Consider the following 14,532-nt stretch of genomic DNA (forward strand, 5'->3'; position numbering starts at 1 on the left):
GAGAGAGAATGTACCCTGAAAATTTCTGACTTAATGTAATCTCCCCTTAGTGTTCTAAATTTTTATTTTTGGCAGGGGAGGGGGTGGGAATCTGGTTCTCATGGTTGGGAGCCCTAGTCTGATGAAGGAGTCAGCCCCAAGATAGAGAAGACTGGTCTTCATTCTGGGGGGGGGGGCGCTAGTCTGATGAGGTCACACCGACCAGTCATGCAGGTACAGCTTTACAGAGGAGAGGAGCCCTGGAGCTTGCTGGAAGGTCGCAGAAAGAGTTTGTGGGCCAGATGAATGAGATCTGGTGGGATACTTGGGACCTGGGAGGTCTCCTTGGGACCTTCACACTAAAGACTATTGAGAGCCACAGCAAGCTCCTGAGCTAGGAATGCAGGAATCTAAGAAAGCTGTGGCAGTAATAGGCATTAGGAAGACCTGCCTGGAGGGCTGGATTCTCATCCTTGGGTAAGTCATTGGACCTCATTTTCCCCAGCTGTGCAGTGGGGAGACAGTGAGATTGATCTGCAGCTCTAAAATCAAGTGGCCAGCTCTTAGCCCAAGAGTTGGGAGACCAGTAAATCATCCATGTCATTGAGACTCAGATTCCCTGGTGTTGTGCTGGGGGGAAGGCTGGAAGGCCCAGAGTTCTTCCCAGTTGGTCAGCAAAGGCTGACAGAGGCCTTGGGAATATTTACCAGTTGGAATGGGAGTCCCCAAAGGCCCACTCATTGCAGCTGGTGGGAAACTTCACCTTCCATCCACCTCTTGTCTGCATTGGTTCCAGCCCTGTAAAGTCCCCTGGGGCCAGCTAGGAAGGAGTCTGGACAACTGGGGACAGGGGTGGTAATATACTCAGGCAGAAGAGAGATGGCACCAGTGCCAGCAGCGCCTCACTATCTTGGAGCACTGCTGTCTGTTCCCCTGTTTGAGCTCAGTGCTCTCCAGGACCATCAACCAGCAGGGCCATGGGTATCCAGTGATTTTTGTGACTACTGCCATCTCTTTGGAAGGAGACCTTAATCTTCCTGGTGAGCACCCACATTATACCTTTTCCATCTATCCTGCTCTGGGGGCTCTCACAGACCCAAATAGAGGGGAAGAAGCTGTCAAAAGAAGAGACAGAAGGTAATGTCCCCAAGAAGATCATATAATGTGAGTATAGCCATCCCCCGCCCAACCCTAAGTTGTCTGAATGGCTTGGGACACCAGTGAATTTGGAGGCAGGAGCATGACAGGATAACCTCCAAGGGACTTCCAGCTTTGCTCATCCATCCTCTTCCAGGATGCTCTCTTTGTCTACTCCCTCCATCTTGTCTATCAGCCCAGCTGTCTCTCCCTTGCTGTCTGTCCTTCCCATCTGTTGCCAGGCCAATAGCTTGGGTAGTTCCCTCTTAAGATGGTCCAGACTGGAGGCCTTGGACCCCTACTGCCCTCCCCTGCCCTACTCCAGTGAAGAACAATGACCATCTCCAAAGCCTCTCTGAGTCCAGATAGGAGTGCAGCCCTGGGTCCTGAGCTTCTAGGACAGTATGGGGGAAGATCTTGGGAAGTGGCAGGAAATTAGATGTCTTATTGCTCCCATGAATCTGTAAATTTTGCCAGAGAGAAGTATCTTTGGCGAGCACCCAGGAAGCAGATACCGATCTTGGTGAAAGGAACAGAGGGGATAATCATTACTAGTAGCAGGCTCTACTTATTGAGCACCTACTATGGGCTAAGCACCATGCTAAGTGCTTTATAGGTATCTTCTTATTTAACCCTCATGACCATCAGCGAAGTGGGTACTATTACTATCCCTGTTGTATAGCTGAGGAAACTGAGGCTCATGAACGTGATTCTATCCCAGGTCAGACTTCAGAGGCCTGGGATACACCCAGCCTACACCCCACTCCTTCTCAAAAATACTGCTGTGGATGGGGAAATCTCATTATCATAAAGTTGTCCACTCTTACCACATCTATAATTGTAGCACACTTCCAACCAAAATCCCAACAGGGGTTTTGTAGAACTTGATAAACAGATTTTAAACTATATGGTAGAACTAAAAGCCAACAATAGCTGAGATAATTTTGAAGAGCAAGATGGGAAACTCACTCTACCAGATACTGAGATTTACATTATATGGTGTCGGTGCAGTGATAGACAAGTGAACCAAAGGAACAAAAGAGCATGAAAATTGGTCTGGATATAGCATGACAAATCAGTGAGGGAAGGATGGACTTTACCATAGCATGGCAGGGACAACTGGTTAAATACATGAGGGGGGAAAATCCCATAAAATCAGATCCAATGGAAACGTCTCTCCCTGCAAATTAAAATTTGTGGCATGGCCTCTATTCATTACAATCAGGATTTTTGTTGCAAATAGACTCACAGATCACCGGAGCTTAAATGACTTCTACAATATTGAGCCCAAGTCCCTCACTGTTTTGAGGGGGACATGGAAGCATAAAGAGGGTTGGGTCTTCCTCAAGATTACACAGCAAGTCAGCAATAGAGCCAGCTCTAGAACCTAGGTCTTCTTACTCTTTCCACACATTCTGGCCAGCTCTCCTGCCCTGTTGTGACTCCTTAGCTCTGCACAAGGCTAGAATAAAGTGAGGTGTGGAGGGGGCAGGTGCCAGATGCAGAATTGAAGACAAGGGTTAGTGCCTCTTCAAAGCTAGGTTGTGGGAAGGATGATGAGCCTAACACCTGGGTTGGGTCACCTCCAGTTTTTGGAATTAGTCCTTTGATGACTGTGCCAAGGATGCAATGAGAGAGCATTGGGTTAAGGACCTATTTCTGCCCATCGCCCAGGGGAAAGAGGAAGGTTTCCAAGAGACCCAGCTCTTAGCTGATTTGGGACTTTCTCTCTAGAGTGGTTGACTCAACCAGGAGTATGAAGCTACATTTTTGCAAGGTGGTAGAGTGCGACAGGGAAGACATTGGGCTCTAGAATCTAACAGACCTCGTTTCAAATGCAGTGTCACCACTTCCTGGCTGTGTGACCTTGCACAGTTCTCTTTGCCTGTCTGAACCTCAGTTTCTTCATTTCATTATTATAGAAATAATAATCTTTACCTCATGTTGGTTGTGAGGATTAAATGCAACAATACTTGTGCAATGGAACAGCACCTTACTTGGACAAGGTGAAAACTGAATGATGTCAAAACTATCCTGGACAGCTACTGCATTAAATGAAGCACTTGGATTGCAAGTAGGGATCACATTATACCAAAAAATGTATATCTTTAAATATTAGAACCATATTCAATGTAGAAGGAAATTCACATCAAGAAAGTCATCTGGAGGGGCGCCTGGGTGGCTCAGTGGGTTAAAGCCTCTGCCTTCGGCTCAGGTCATGATCCCAGGGTCCTGGGATTGAGCCCCACGTTGGGCTCTCTGCAGGGAGCCTGCTTCCTCCCCTTTCTCTCTCTGCCTGCCTCTCTGCCTACTCGTAATTTCTCTCTCTCTGTCAAATAAATAAAATCTTTAAAAAAAAGAAAGAAAAAGAAAGTCATCTGGATACTGAAGACCAAACGCAATTGCAGATTTCCATCTTTTGCTGACTCTGTCTCTAGAGTAGTCATTGAACAGGAGACATAGTTGCCAGCACTAGTGAAATTCATCTGTAAGAGGAATGAAGATCATGCATCAGTTCAGATCTATTCGCACAGGGCTGGCACATAAATGAAAGTGAGTCAGCAATAGTGTAGTTGGTGTTGATAAGATTTTTATTGACTCTTCAAATAAAGATAATTCATCAACTGAGAACATTTGAAAAGAACTCTGGATTGGTGGAGGGAACAGGTGTATTGGTTTCTTTTTGTTTGTTTGTTTACAGGCACTATTACAACTCAGGGAGTTGAATCAAATACAGCAAACTCCACAAAACCTAAGGGACCTACAGCATGCTCACTGAAACCTTGGCTGTATCCAACAATGGGAGAGACAACAGCTCTGCAGTTCCCCTTAACCTCTCACCAACAACCAGGAGGACAGTAATGTCAGAGTCCAGAAGAGTACACCACTAGCTACTCCTCCCATTTTACCACAAGCCAACAGCTCTGCTGGGTCCACTGAGCAGACTACCCCAATACTTGAGACTCCAAACGAGAGATCCAGAAGCACAGCCTCATCTAGAACAGCTACTTCAGCTAAGCACTAAAACAGAATCAGAGCTCCAATCAGAGCCCCATTAGCATCAAGCTCCATAATCAATGGATTGGAATCATCAGTGTCCACTGACACTCAGATATCAGCCACGATCACAGTTCTAACAGCATTAAGCATACCAGGTGATGGCGTCCTATCAATGGGGTCCATGACAGCCACTGTGTCTGAGGAGTAAGCTACAGTGATTTCCCCAACCACACTGAACAAGATCACCAATGTGAAAGAATCTCTACACACGACAACCAGTGCGGTCATCCACACCACTTCACTAGCCTTGACCATCCTAGGGATAACTGTTCCTGGAACAAGCATGTCCGGGACTCAGCAAGGGGAAACTACAGCTGCACACCCAGCCCCAACAATAGCCCTCATGATAAGCATACTGTCCAAAACACATCACAGCGCTGCCACACAGACACCTTCCTGGCCAGTGGAATCAGCCCCGACTGCTGGAGCTGCAGCAGCCTAGTCACCTGAGACAGTAGCTGCTCACTCAACAGCCCTCATCACCCAGCTCCTCAGGGACAGCAAAGTCCTCTGACTTGAATGGGTCAGGTCAGGTGTCCCTAAATGCACCCAGAGCAGTAGTCCCGGAGCAGGAGCCCATGCTTTGGATGAGTACCCAGCTGGTGGGGGTGTTTATATGTGCAAGGACAACTACTGCGCCCACTCAGGTGAGTCAGAGCAGCTCATGTCTCTACAGCAAAGAAGAGGCGGGGGCCAGAGTGGACACTGTAACTCTGGGAAGGCCCAGACAATATATGTGTCCAGCGACTATGGGAGGACCAGTGAGGTTTGGCCAGACCCTGGCATCTGAAGAGTCCGTTGGGTAGAGGTGATTTTCTAGGAAGAGGACAAGCAGCCGAGCCCATGTTGTGACAGTAGGTTTAGTCTGCTGGGAGAGAATACCACAGACTGGGCAGCTTTTAAAGAACAGAATTTTATTTCTCATAGTTCTGGAGGCTAGAAGTCCAAGGTCAAGGCACCAGCAGATTAGGTATCTGGTAAGAGCCCACCTCTGTTGTCCGTTTGTCAACAAACCGTATTGGTGAGATACTTGCAAAATGCTGTAAAATCCTTCCCTAGAAATTAGGAAGTATATCATTGTGTTTTCATGCACTGAGAATGAGACAGCTTTTGTTTTGGTGTTAATTTTTTTCCGGGTTGGTTGGAACATGGACTCTGCAACATAGACTGTCTGGGTTTGAACTACGCCTCATTTTCTTCTGCTGGGAGTAATAAGAGCATGTTTACTGCATAGCATTTGGGTTTATGAGGGTTAGCTTTATTGATATGATTATTTGGCATTCTGTATCACAAGATACTGCTGACTGCAACAGCAGAAAGTTATATGACTGAGTTGACCCCCACCCTGCCCCCGCCGAGCACATATTGGTACAAAGCACCTGCTCTTAAATTATAACCCAATCCTCCAACCAAACCTGCCTGCCAAAACAGAAAACAGTGAGCTTTTAAAAAGAAAAGGGAGAAAAGTCTATAAATTCAAAATAATAAGCCCAGATGCATTTAACACTAGTATCTCCATTATGTTTTGCTTTTTAATGACTTTTAAACAGTTCATCCCAAATTCAGTAGAAGTGTGGAAAGAGGGGGCGCCTGGGTGTCTTAGTTGGTTAAGCGTCTGCCTTCGGCTCAAGTCATGATCCCAGGGTCCTGGGATCGAGTCCCACATGGGGCTCCTTCCTCAATGGGGAGTCTGCTTCTCCCTCTCCTTCTGTCTATTGCTCCCTCTGCTTGTGCTCTCTCTCTGTTAAATAAATAAATAAAATCTAAAAAAAAAAAAAACCTTGGAAAGAGCAGGCACAGAAAGAAGGGAAGGGTTAAGTATGAGCTTCTCTTTCATCACCCCAAAAGCATCACTGTTTGACATGTATCAGGACACTGTGTATTGCAAGTGGCTGAAAACCCAACTCTGACTGGCTTGAGCCAAATAGATAGATAGATAGATAGATAGATACTGTGAAAAAAAAATAAAACAGAACTTGTTGACCCATGAAACTAAAATGTCCTAAAGAGGACTTGAAGATGCAGATGCCCCTGCCTCCTGATTCCCAGAGTGAGAGTGACTCCCTCCCTCCCACCTCCCTCCTTCCCCTCTACTCCTCTCCCTTCCCTCCCTCAGGGTTGCCTCTTCATTTTTTTCAAGATCTTATTTTTAAATAATCTCTACAACAAACGTGGGGTTTGAACTCACAACCTTGAGATCAAGAGCCCCATATTCCATGACTACAGCAGCCTGGCACTTCAGATTCGACTTTTAGGAGACAAAAAGAGTCCTTGACTTCAAACAGTTTGGGTCCTTCAAACACCCCAAAGCCCAGACTGCCTGTTGGAATGAGAGAGAAATCAAAGAACAAATCAAATTAGTATCTCTAAAAAAACCACCTTGCCAGACAAGTAACAGAAACCCAACTGGGCTGCTCAGTGAAGACAGGAGAACTTATTATAGGGTGTTTCCTGGGGGCTCCTGAGTGGCTCAGTAGGTTAATCATCTGCCTTCATCTCAGGTCAAGACCCCAGAGTCCTGGGATTGAGTCCTGCATCAAGCTCCATGTCAAGGCCTACTCAGGCTCACTGCTCAGTGGGGAGTCTGCTTGTCCTTCTCCCTCTGCTGCTCTCCCTGCTTGTGCTCTCTCTCTCTCAAAAAAAAAAAGGTAAATAAAATCTTTTTAAAAAATTTATTTAAAAAATTTTTGCTTGTTTATTTGACAGAGAAAGACACAGCAAGAAAGGGAGCACAAGCCACGGGAGTAGAAGAGGGGGAAGCAGGCTTCCCACCAAGCAAGGAGCCCAATGTGGGGCTTGATCCCAGTATCCTGGTATGACCTGGCAGACCCTTAAGGTCTGAGCCACCCAGGTGCCCCAGCTCAAAATTTTCTATGTCTGTCAGAGTTTGCCGACCAATCCCTACATTGCCACCAATAACTGAGGTTTATTTTTATTTTTAATTGGAGCAATTATTGCTAATAAGTGATGATTGATAAACTATGCCCTATCAAGCAAACTTTACCAAAAGAAGAGAGCCTTATAAAAACAAATAAAATTAAGACAAAGAAAATGAAAAGATGGGGCACCTAGGCTGACTCCATCTGTTCAACATTAGACTTTTGGTTTTGGTTGAAAATCTCAGGGTGGTAGGATAGAAACTCTCAGTGGGGAGTCCTCTTCTCTCCCTCTGGCTCTGCTCCTCCTCCCACTGGTGTCCTCGCTCTCTCAAAATAAATGTTTAAAAAAAAAAAAGGAAAGAAAGAAAGAAAACTAAAAGATCATCTTGCCATGAGTTATCACCACCACACCACCAAAGTAATAGTGAAGAGAAGAAGAAACCAAAACACAGAGGGAGAGAAAAGATAGAAAGAAAGAGAAAAGGAAGAAACAAAGAAGAAAAAAGAAAAGAGAAAAAGAAAGAGGGAGGGAGGGAGTAGGCGGGAGGAAAGAGTCGGGAGAGAGAAAGAGAAAGGGAAGGGGGCAAAAGTATAATCTTCCGGCTAGGATTGATGCGAGGATGGAATGAAACAATGCAAGTAAAGTTCTCAGTTGGAGACGCAGCATCTACACTCAAAGCACAAGCAAAAAAGGGGAAATCAATGTTTCTGCGCCCACAGAGCCAGCCCAAGCCGGGACTCCAAACAGTGAGAGACGCTGCCTCTCCCCCACAGCTGCCCAGTCAGCAACTGGTTGCTCAGAGGCTGCGGGCCAAGGGGGCCTCTCTGCCAGGGACGCTGGCCTTCATTCAACGCGTTCCACTTCGTAACCAACGACACGTTCTACCTGCACAGCCAAGTGACCTTGTGTGACGAGCGAGAGGGATACCTGTGCCAACCAGTAAGCAGGCAGCCCTGGAGACTCCAGGCCGTCGAGGCTGGGGCGGCCACTGGGCACCGCCACTAGGGATCCAGACGCCTAGCAATATACCAATGCTGCCATCCTGGGGGCGGGACTAAGGAGGGGCCTGGAAGACAGCGAAGTTGGGGATTGGCTTATCTTGACAGGGGCGTAACCAAGGTGGGGCTTGTGGAGCACGGGGCCCGTGGATTGACCCATGGGACGGGATTTTGCAGAAAACACCTATTCTTTGCTGTCTCCCGCAAAGGCCTTCCCTGGCTGGGGCTGGGAGGGACCTTGCTACCTTTATGCTGTGTCCTCCGCAGACCTGCAGGCAGAAGACCTCACCTGGGGGACCCCAGCCCAAGAGCTCCTGGAGAGCGGCGCCGGCTAGATGGTGTGCGGGCCCAACCGGATAAGCGGTGACTGGGTCATTTAGGAGCTTCCTTGACTCCTTGCAGAGCCTCCCAGGGACCTGCTCTGAGGTCCCTAACCTCCTTGTCCTACACTCTTCCCTCGGTCCAGGTCCATATCCCCACCAAATCTATATCCTCAGCTTCTCCTCTGCTCTGGAGGCGTCCCCTCCCTTCACGTATCCTGTTCTCATTCAACTTCTACTCCTCCTCCATTCCTACCTTTCCTGCCACACCAGTTCACTCTTCTAGTCTGTCCCTGCACCAGTCTGCTTTTGCATATTCCTGCTAGTCTGAACAGTCTCTTCTTTCTATTCCATTCCATCTTCATTTCTTTTTTTTTTCTTCTTATATTTATTTTTGACGGAGAGAGATCACAAGTAGGCAGAGAGGCAGGCAGAGAGAGAAGGGGAAGCAGGCTCCCCGCTGAGCAGAGAGTCCCCCGTGGGCCCGATCCCAGGACCCTGAAACCCTGACCTAAGCTGAAGGCAGAGGCTTTAACCCACTGAGCTATCAGGCGCCCCTTCATCTTCATTTCTATTCCATGAGAGCTGACCCTCAGGGGAAAGCCTATCTTAGGAAGTCCGTTTTAATTAGAGGCAAAATGGTCATCATCACACACTTCTGAGGCCCTGCTTCAACAAAGGGTCAACCCTTTCTCTTTATCTTGTTGAAGCAATGGGAATTCTGTCAGGATGGTTCCTCAAGCTCAGTCTTTCTTTTTATGGGGTTCCGGAGTCCAATGCCTCCAGCAGATGGTGCTTAGCAGGTTGGTGCATAGAGACTGGTGTGAAATTCTGGTAGGTGCACCAGGGTTTGAGGGTGCACACTGGGTTCTGGATGGTGCTGGTCTTGGATCCTGTCTCTGCTCAACTCTATGTGACTTGGGAGAAGTCAGTTACCCTCTCCAAGTCTCAGCTTACTCAGCAGAAATATGGCAGAGTTGTCATTGTGAGGTTGTTGGTGGTCACAGAGCTTTACACCTCATCAGAACCTAAAACTATCCAGAAATGACTTAGAGTAGGGGGTTAGGGCCAGGCAGGTAATAAGTGAGGGAGGCTAACTGGGGTCCCCATTGAACTAGAGAGTGCATTTCATCCCTATACTCCATCTGCCTCACCCCCATTTTAAGGGAGGGACTGTCAGACAGTTGGGACAGTGGGACCCAGGAAAGCTTTGTTGAAAGAATGCATGACTGGATGGCTAAATAATCCCCCAAAGTGGAATATTTAAGCCTAAAAAGTTTCCCAGGCTCCCAAAGCCACTGAACCCTATTTGTAATCATTTCTTTCTTTCTGCAGGAGCCTGGATGACTGTCTTTCTTCTGCTAGGCTTGCTGCTGGAATAAAATCCTGCCAAGATATTTCCCCCAACTCTAGCGTTGGTCTTCTAGTTTCATTGTCTGAGCTAAGGGTGGGGTGGAGGAAGACTTAGGGAGAGAGAAGTAGTCTGTCCTTTTTTTAGGGAGTAGAGATGGAACCCCTGTGTGTCCCAACTACTATCTGGTACTTCTACTATCTTGAGCTGAGCCTTGAGCTGTGCTTCCTCATCCCACCATCCCTTCCTAGCTCTGGAATTCTTCCAAAGGCAGGGCTGGGCTGCTCAATGTGGTAGAGGGCTAGGCAAAGAGAATGGCCAATAAACAGCAAGAAATTCTACTTTGACCTCCCTTTCTATGTAATCTGACTACAGATCTTGTATATATGTGAAAAGTCACTTTCTTCTCTATGGCTTCTGGTTCCTCTATATGTGAAAGACTTTGACCAGATCATCTCTGTCTCAACGCAGGGACTGAATGACTGGTTCCAGGGAAGGTGTCTGGGCATTGGCCAATTGGTCCTGTCTCCTCTCTTCTGCAGAATGGGCGGAATGGACATTCAATTTCATAATTAGGATTAAATGATTCCATATGACATATTATCATGCATATTAATTACTTCCGACCTCATAATCCCCCTCTCCTTACTAGTAGAGGGGGATATAGGGAGCAGTGTTTGTGCTACTATCATTTATGCATTCAAAAATGGGCTGGAGGGGTGCCTGGGTGGCTCAGTGGGTTAAGGCCTCTGCCTTCAGCTCGGGTCATGATCCCAGAGTCCTGGGATGGAGCCCTGCATCGGGCTCTCTGCTCAGCATGGAGCCTGTTTCCTCCTCTCTCTCTGCCTGCTGCTCTGCCTGCTTGTGATCTCTGTCTGTCAAATAAATAAATAAAATCTTAAAAAAAAAGAATGGGCTGGAATCTACTATGTACCAGTTCCTGTGTTAAGCCCTGGGGATTAAACAGTACATAAAACATGGTCTTTGGCCCTTACAGAAAGGACAGGTGAGTCCAGGAAGTAGGTGATATGGACCAGGAAATAGGATAGGCTTTGTAAGCTGGCAGAGGTGGATCTTTCACAAAATCACAAGAAGGCCTCTTTTTTGTCGTTTTGGTTTTGAAATACTACTTTTGATTGATATCTGTGATCATTTTGGAAATTAATTTCTTGGGAAAATATTTTGGTACAAACAATAAAAGCTAAACTTAACAGTCCTAATGTTTCATTTGCAAGAACCTTTCTTGTCATTTAATGCTTTCACGGCTCCTGAAAAAAATTAAGTCGGATGATCAATACATTTTGTATTTTTAGGTACACCAAAATCACACATCCATTAAATCAGCACGCAAGTAACTACATTTCATTGGGAATTCATATTCACTTTATGGGTCTGGAGTAGTTTGTTTATTTATTTATGAGTAGACTATTTAAATAGACCTGTTGGTGAGGGCATTAACCCATGCTCTTATTTAAAATATACCCTGGGTGCACCTGGGTGGCTCAGCTGGCTAAATGTCTGCTTTGGTTAAGCATCTGCCTTCTGCTCAGGTCATGATCTCAGGGTCCTGGGATCTGAGCCTTCTGTCAGGCTCCCTGCTCAGTGGGGAATCTGCTTCTGCCTCTGCCCCTCCGGCCCCCACCCCTGTACTCTCCCACTCTCTCAATTAAATAAATCAAATCTTTAAAAATAAAAAATTAGGGCACCCGGGTGGCTCAGTGGGTTAAAGCCTCTGCCTTCGGCTCAGGTCATGATCCCAGGGTCCTGGGATCGAGTCTGGCATCGGGCTCTCTGTTCAGCAGGGAGCCTGCTTCTCCATCTCTCTCTGCCTGCCTCTCTGCCAACTTGTGATCTCTGTCTGTCAAATAAATAAATAAAATCTTTAAAAAATTAAAATTAAAAATTAAATAAAATATATCCTGAAGGATAAAGGCAAAAAGATTATGACTATACTATACTAAATATCTCCAAAAGAAAACAGAATGAAACAAAATTAAGTAAACAAGGAAGCTACTGAACTTGAACTATACTTGGTTGAGCGCATGAAAGAAACCTCTGTGCTGTTTAACAATAGATGCTTATAAATTAAGCCACTGGACAACACTAATGCATGTGAAAAGTGGTAGCTCTAATGATATGATTATAACTAAAATGCAGTTGTTTTTCTCATGTTCTTTAATTAAGCTGAAGTGGCACATATCTGGCTAACTTTTTTCAGTCATGTCAGGTGATAGTTCCATTGACATCTTATTTTTTATTTTTTTCCATTGACATTTTATTAAATTTTCAGCAAGTCTTTTTTTTTTTTTTAAAGATTTATTTATTTTGGAGAGAGAGCATGCACGTGCATGTGTGTGTGTGTGTGTGTGTGTGTGTACAAGCAAGCATGAAGTGGAGAGAAGGGGAGGGTGTGAGAATCTCAAGCCCACTCCTGCTGAGCTGTGGAAAGCAGTTTGGGGCTCAAGCCCACAGCCCTGAGGTCATGACCTGAGCTGAAATCAAGAGCCAGTCACTTAACCGACTGAGCCATGCAGGGACCCCTTTCAGCAAGTCTTTTTAAAATAATAGAGTAACTAAAGATTTAAGACTACCTCTTATCTAAAAATTGATTGTGAATATTTTCTGAAATTAACACCAAATCATGGCTAAAATATGAAGACTCAATCCCATTTGAAAATTAGTAGTATGATAATGGAGTTACTTTTAAAATACAGATATTTGGTTCAGTCTGTTGGGCATCTGCCTTTGACTCAGGTCATGATGCCAGGGTCCTGGGATCCAGTTCTAAGTTGGGCTCCCTGCTCGATGGGGAGCCTGCTTCTCCTTCTGCCTGCTGCTCCCTCTGCTTGTGCGTGCTCACACTCTCTCTAACAAATAAATAAAATCTTTTTAAAAATTTTTTAAGAAAAAGAAATAAAACACAGAGATCTGGGGCACCTGGTTGGTTCAGTTGGACCATGCGACTGTTGATCCTGTTGTGAGTTCTTGGGTGTAGAGATTACTTAAAGATAAAATCTTTTAAAAAATCCATTAGAGGGGCACCTGGGTGGCTCAGTGGGTTAAAGCCTCTGCCTTTGGCTCAGGTCATGATCCCAGGGTACTGGGATAGAGCCCTGCATCCTGCTCTCTGCTCAGCAGGGAGCCTGCTTCCCTCCCTCTCTCTCTGACTGCCTCTCTGTCTACTTGTGATCTCTGCCTACTTTAATAAAAGATTAAATAAAATCTTTAAAAAAATCCATTGGAGTAAACTGTACAAATGCAGTATTTGCCATTTGTAAATTTAAATCTTAGCACTACCATTATGTTTCCAATTAGGTTTGTCTTCCCTTCTCTGCATCAGCACTTCAGATCCTACCCATTCTTCTCAGTCCCCTACAGGTCCCTGTTCCCTCCCTCTTCACAGATGTTTCTCACAAAAGAAATAGAAGCAATCAAGTAGATGTTTCCACCACCCATCAGTCTACTTCCTACCTACTAGTCCACAAATTTATTCATTTAGATATATATCCTTACCATTTATGTTTTTAAAAAAGCCTTTGGTCCTAATTTCAGAGAATACCCCCTAAATGCATCTATCACATCATACCCTGATTCATTACCCATTAAGCCTATTTTATGCCTTCTATATGCTTACCTTAAAATGTTATATGAAGCTGGGGGTGAGGTGGGGGAACGGAGCAGAATTTTGGAGCACATCCCCAGAGTCCTAACTCTGAAGTGAATTTCATCCGTAATTAACTCTCTTTAAGTCTGGTTCTTCAAAGTTAAGAAATCACACAAGTTTTCCATGCCTCTTCCTCCCAAGTCAGGTTTCCAGAAGCCTGGAATTTATCACTATCCTTTGGCTGATGGCTTTGTTCCTCTTTTTAACAATTCCCCAGTGTGATTCTTAAGAATATATTAATGCAAATGAACTTAGTTCTTTTCCTGGGGACCGAGGTTGGGTAGGGAGGCAAGATCGATCTGTTAGTTATCCTTCAGCCTGAGTTCTGGTCAGTCTGACCACTGGCCCTAAGCCAGCCCAAGCCCTGACCCCAGCCACAGACAGCACTAACCCTGACATGGCAGTGACTCAGGCCACACACTAACTCGGGACCACTACCTGACTGACCCCCTGGTTCATTTCAGATGGGAGTACTGAAAGGCCCTGGGGAATGGGAGAAGGGTGGGGCAGGTGTTTGGGGATGGGGCTCCCGAATGATTTTCCCTGGCCTCCAGCTCCTCCAACCGCCCAAGCCCAGCAAGCCACTCCAGAACCGAGAGACGAGGGCTCTGCCCACAGGCGAGACCTGGCTAGAGGCTGAAGAAGAGGATCGGCGGAGTGGCGGGGTCATGCGCAAGAGAGATCCGGCCGCTCCCGGCGCCGAGCGCAGCGTGCGGGGGCGGGACACCGGCGCGGCCAGACTCCTGATTGGCCACAGGCCGGCAGAAAGGGGCGGGGTGGGGCGGCGCGCGCTCTAAGGCGCGCGGCCTGGCGGGTGTGTAACGGCCGTTAGGCGAGCTGAGGAAGTGAACCGTCGCCTGCGGCCGACGTGGTGGCCGCATTCGGCGTCCCTGGGTAAGGGATTTCGCCGCCCGCTTTCGGCCCTACGTAAGTCCTGCTCCCCTCGGGAGCCCGTCTCGGGCTAGGAGACCCCGCCCCACCTTGGGGACCCCGGGAGGAGCCTCAGAGGAGCCCCAGACACTCATGACCTACCTTCGGGGGCCGTGGGAGAGCGAAGCGCATGCGCAGAGCTATTAAGTGGTCCCCTCTGGGTTTTTCACCCACTGGGCTTCCTAAAATAATGCCCCGCACACGCCCCCTCGC

At 46.7% G+C, this 14,532-nt stretch overlaps 1 protein-coding gene across 4 annotated transcripts in view; it reads left to right on the forward strand.

The window, feature by feature from the left end:
* Positions 1-14,200: 14,200 nt before the first annotated feature.
* CEP85 (centrosomal protein 85) overlaps positions 14,201-14,532 on the forward strand; it is a 33,354-nt gene continuing 33,022 nt past the window's right edge. For 2 of the 4 annotated variants that reach the window (XM_044237499.1, XM_044237500.1), the window contains exon 1: positions 14,213-14,316. The gene's annotated coding sequence lies outside the window, so the exon portion shown is untranslated. Of the gene's footprint in view, positions 14,317-14,532 lie in introns of all 4 variants that reach the window. The other 2 variants (XM_044237498.1, XM_044237497.1) reach the window with 2 other exon arrangements.

This window comes from Neovison vison, chromosome 2 (assembly GCF_020171115.1).
Source record: "Neovison vison isolate M4711 chromosome 2, ASM_NN_V1, whole genome shotgun sequence".
NCBI classification, from domain to species: Eukaryota; Metazoa; Chordata; class Mammalia; order Carnivora; family Mustelidae; genus Neogale; species Neogale vison.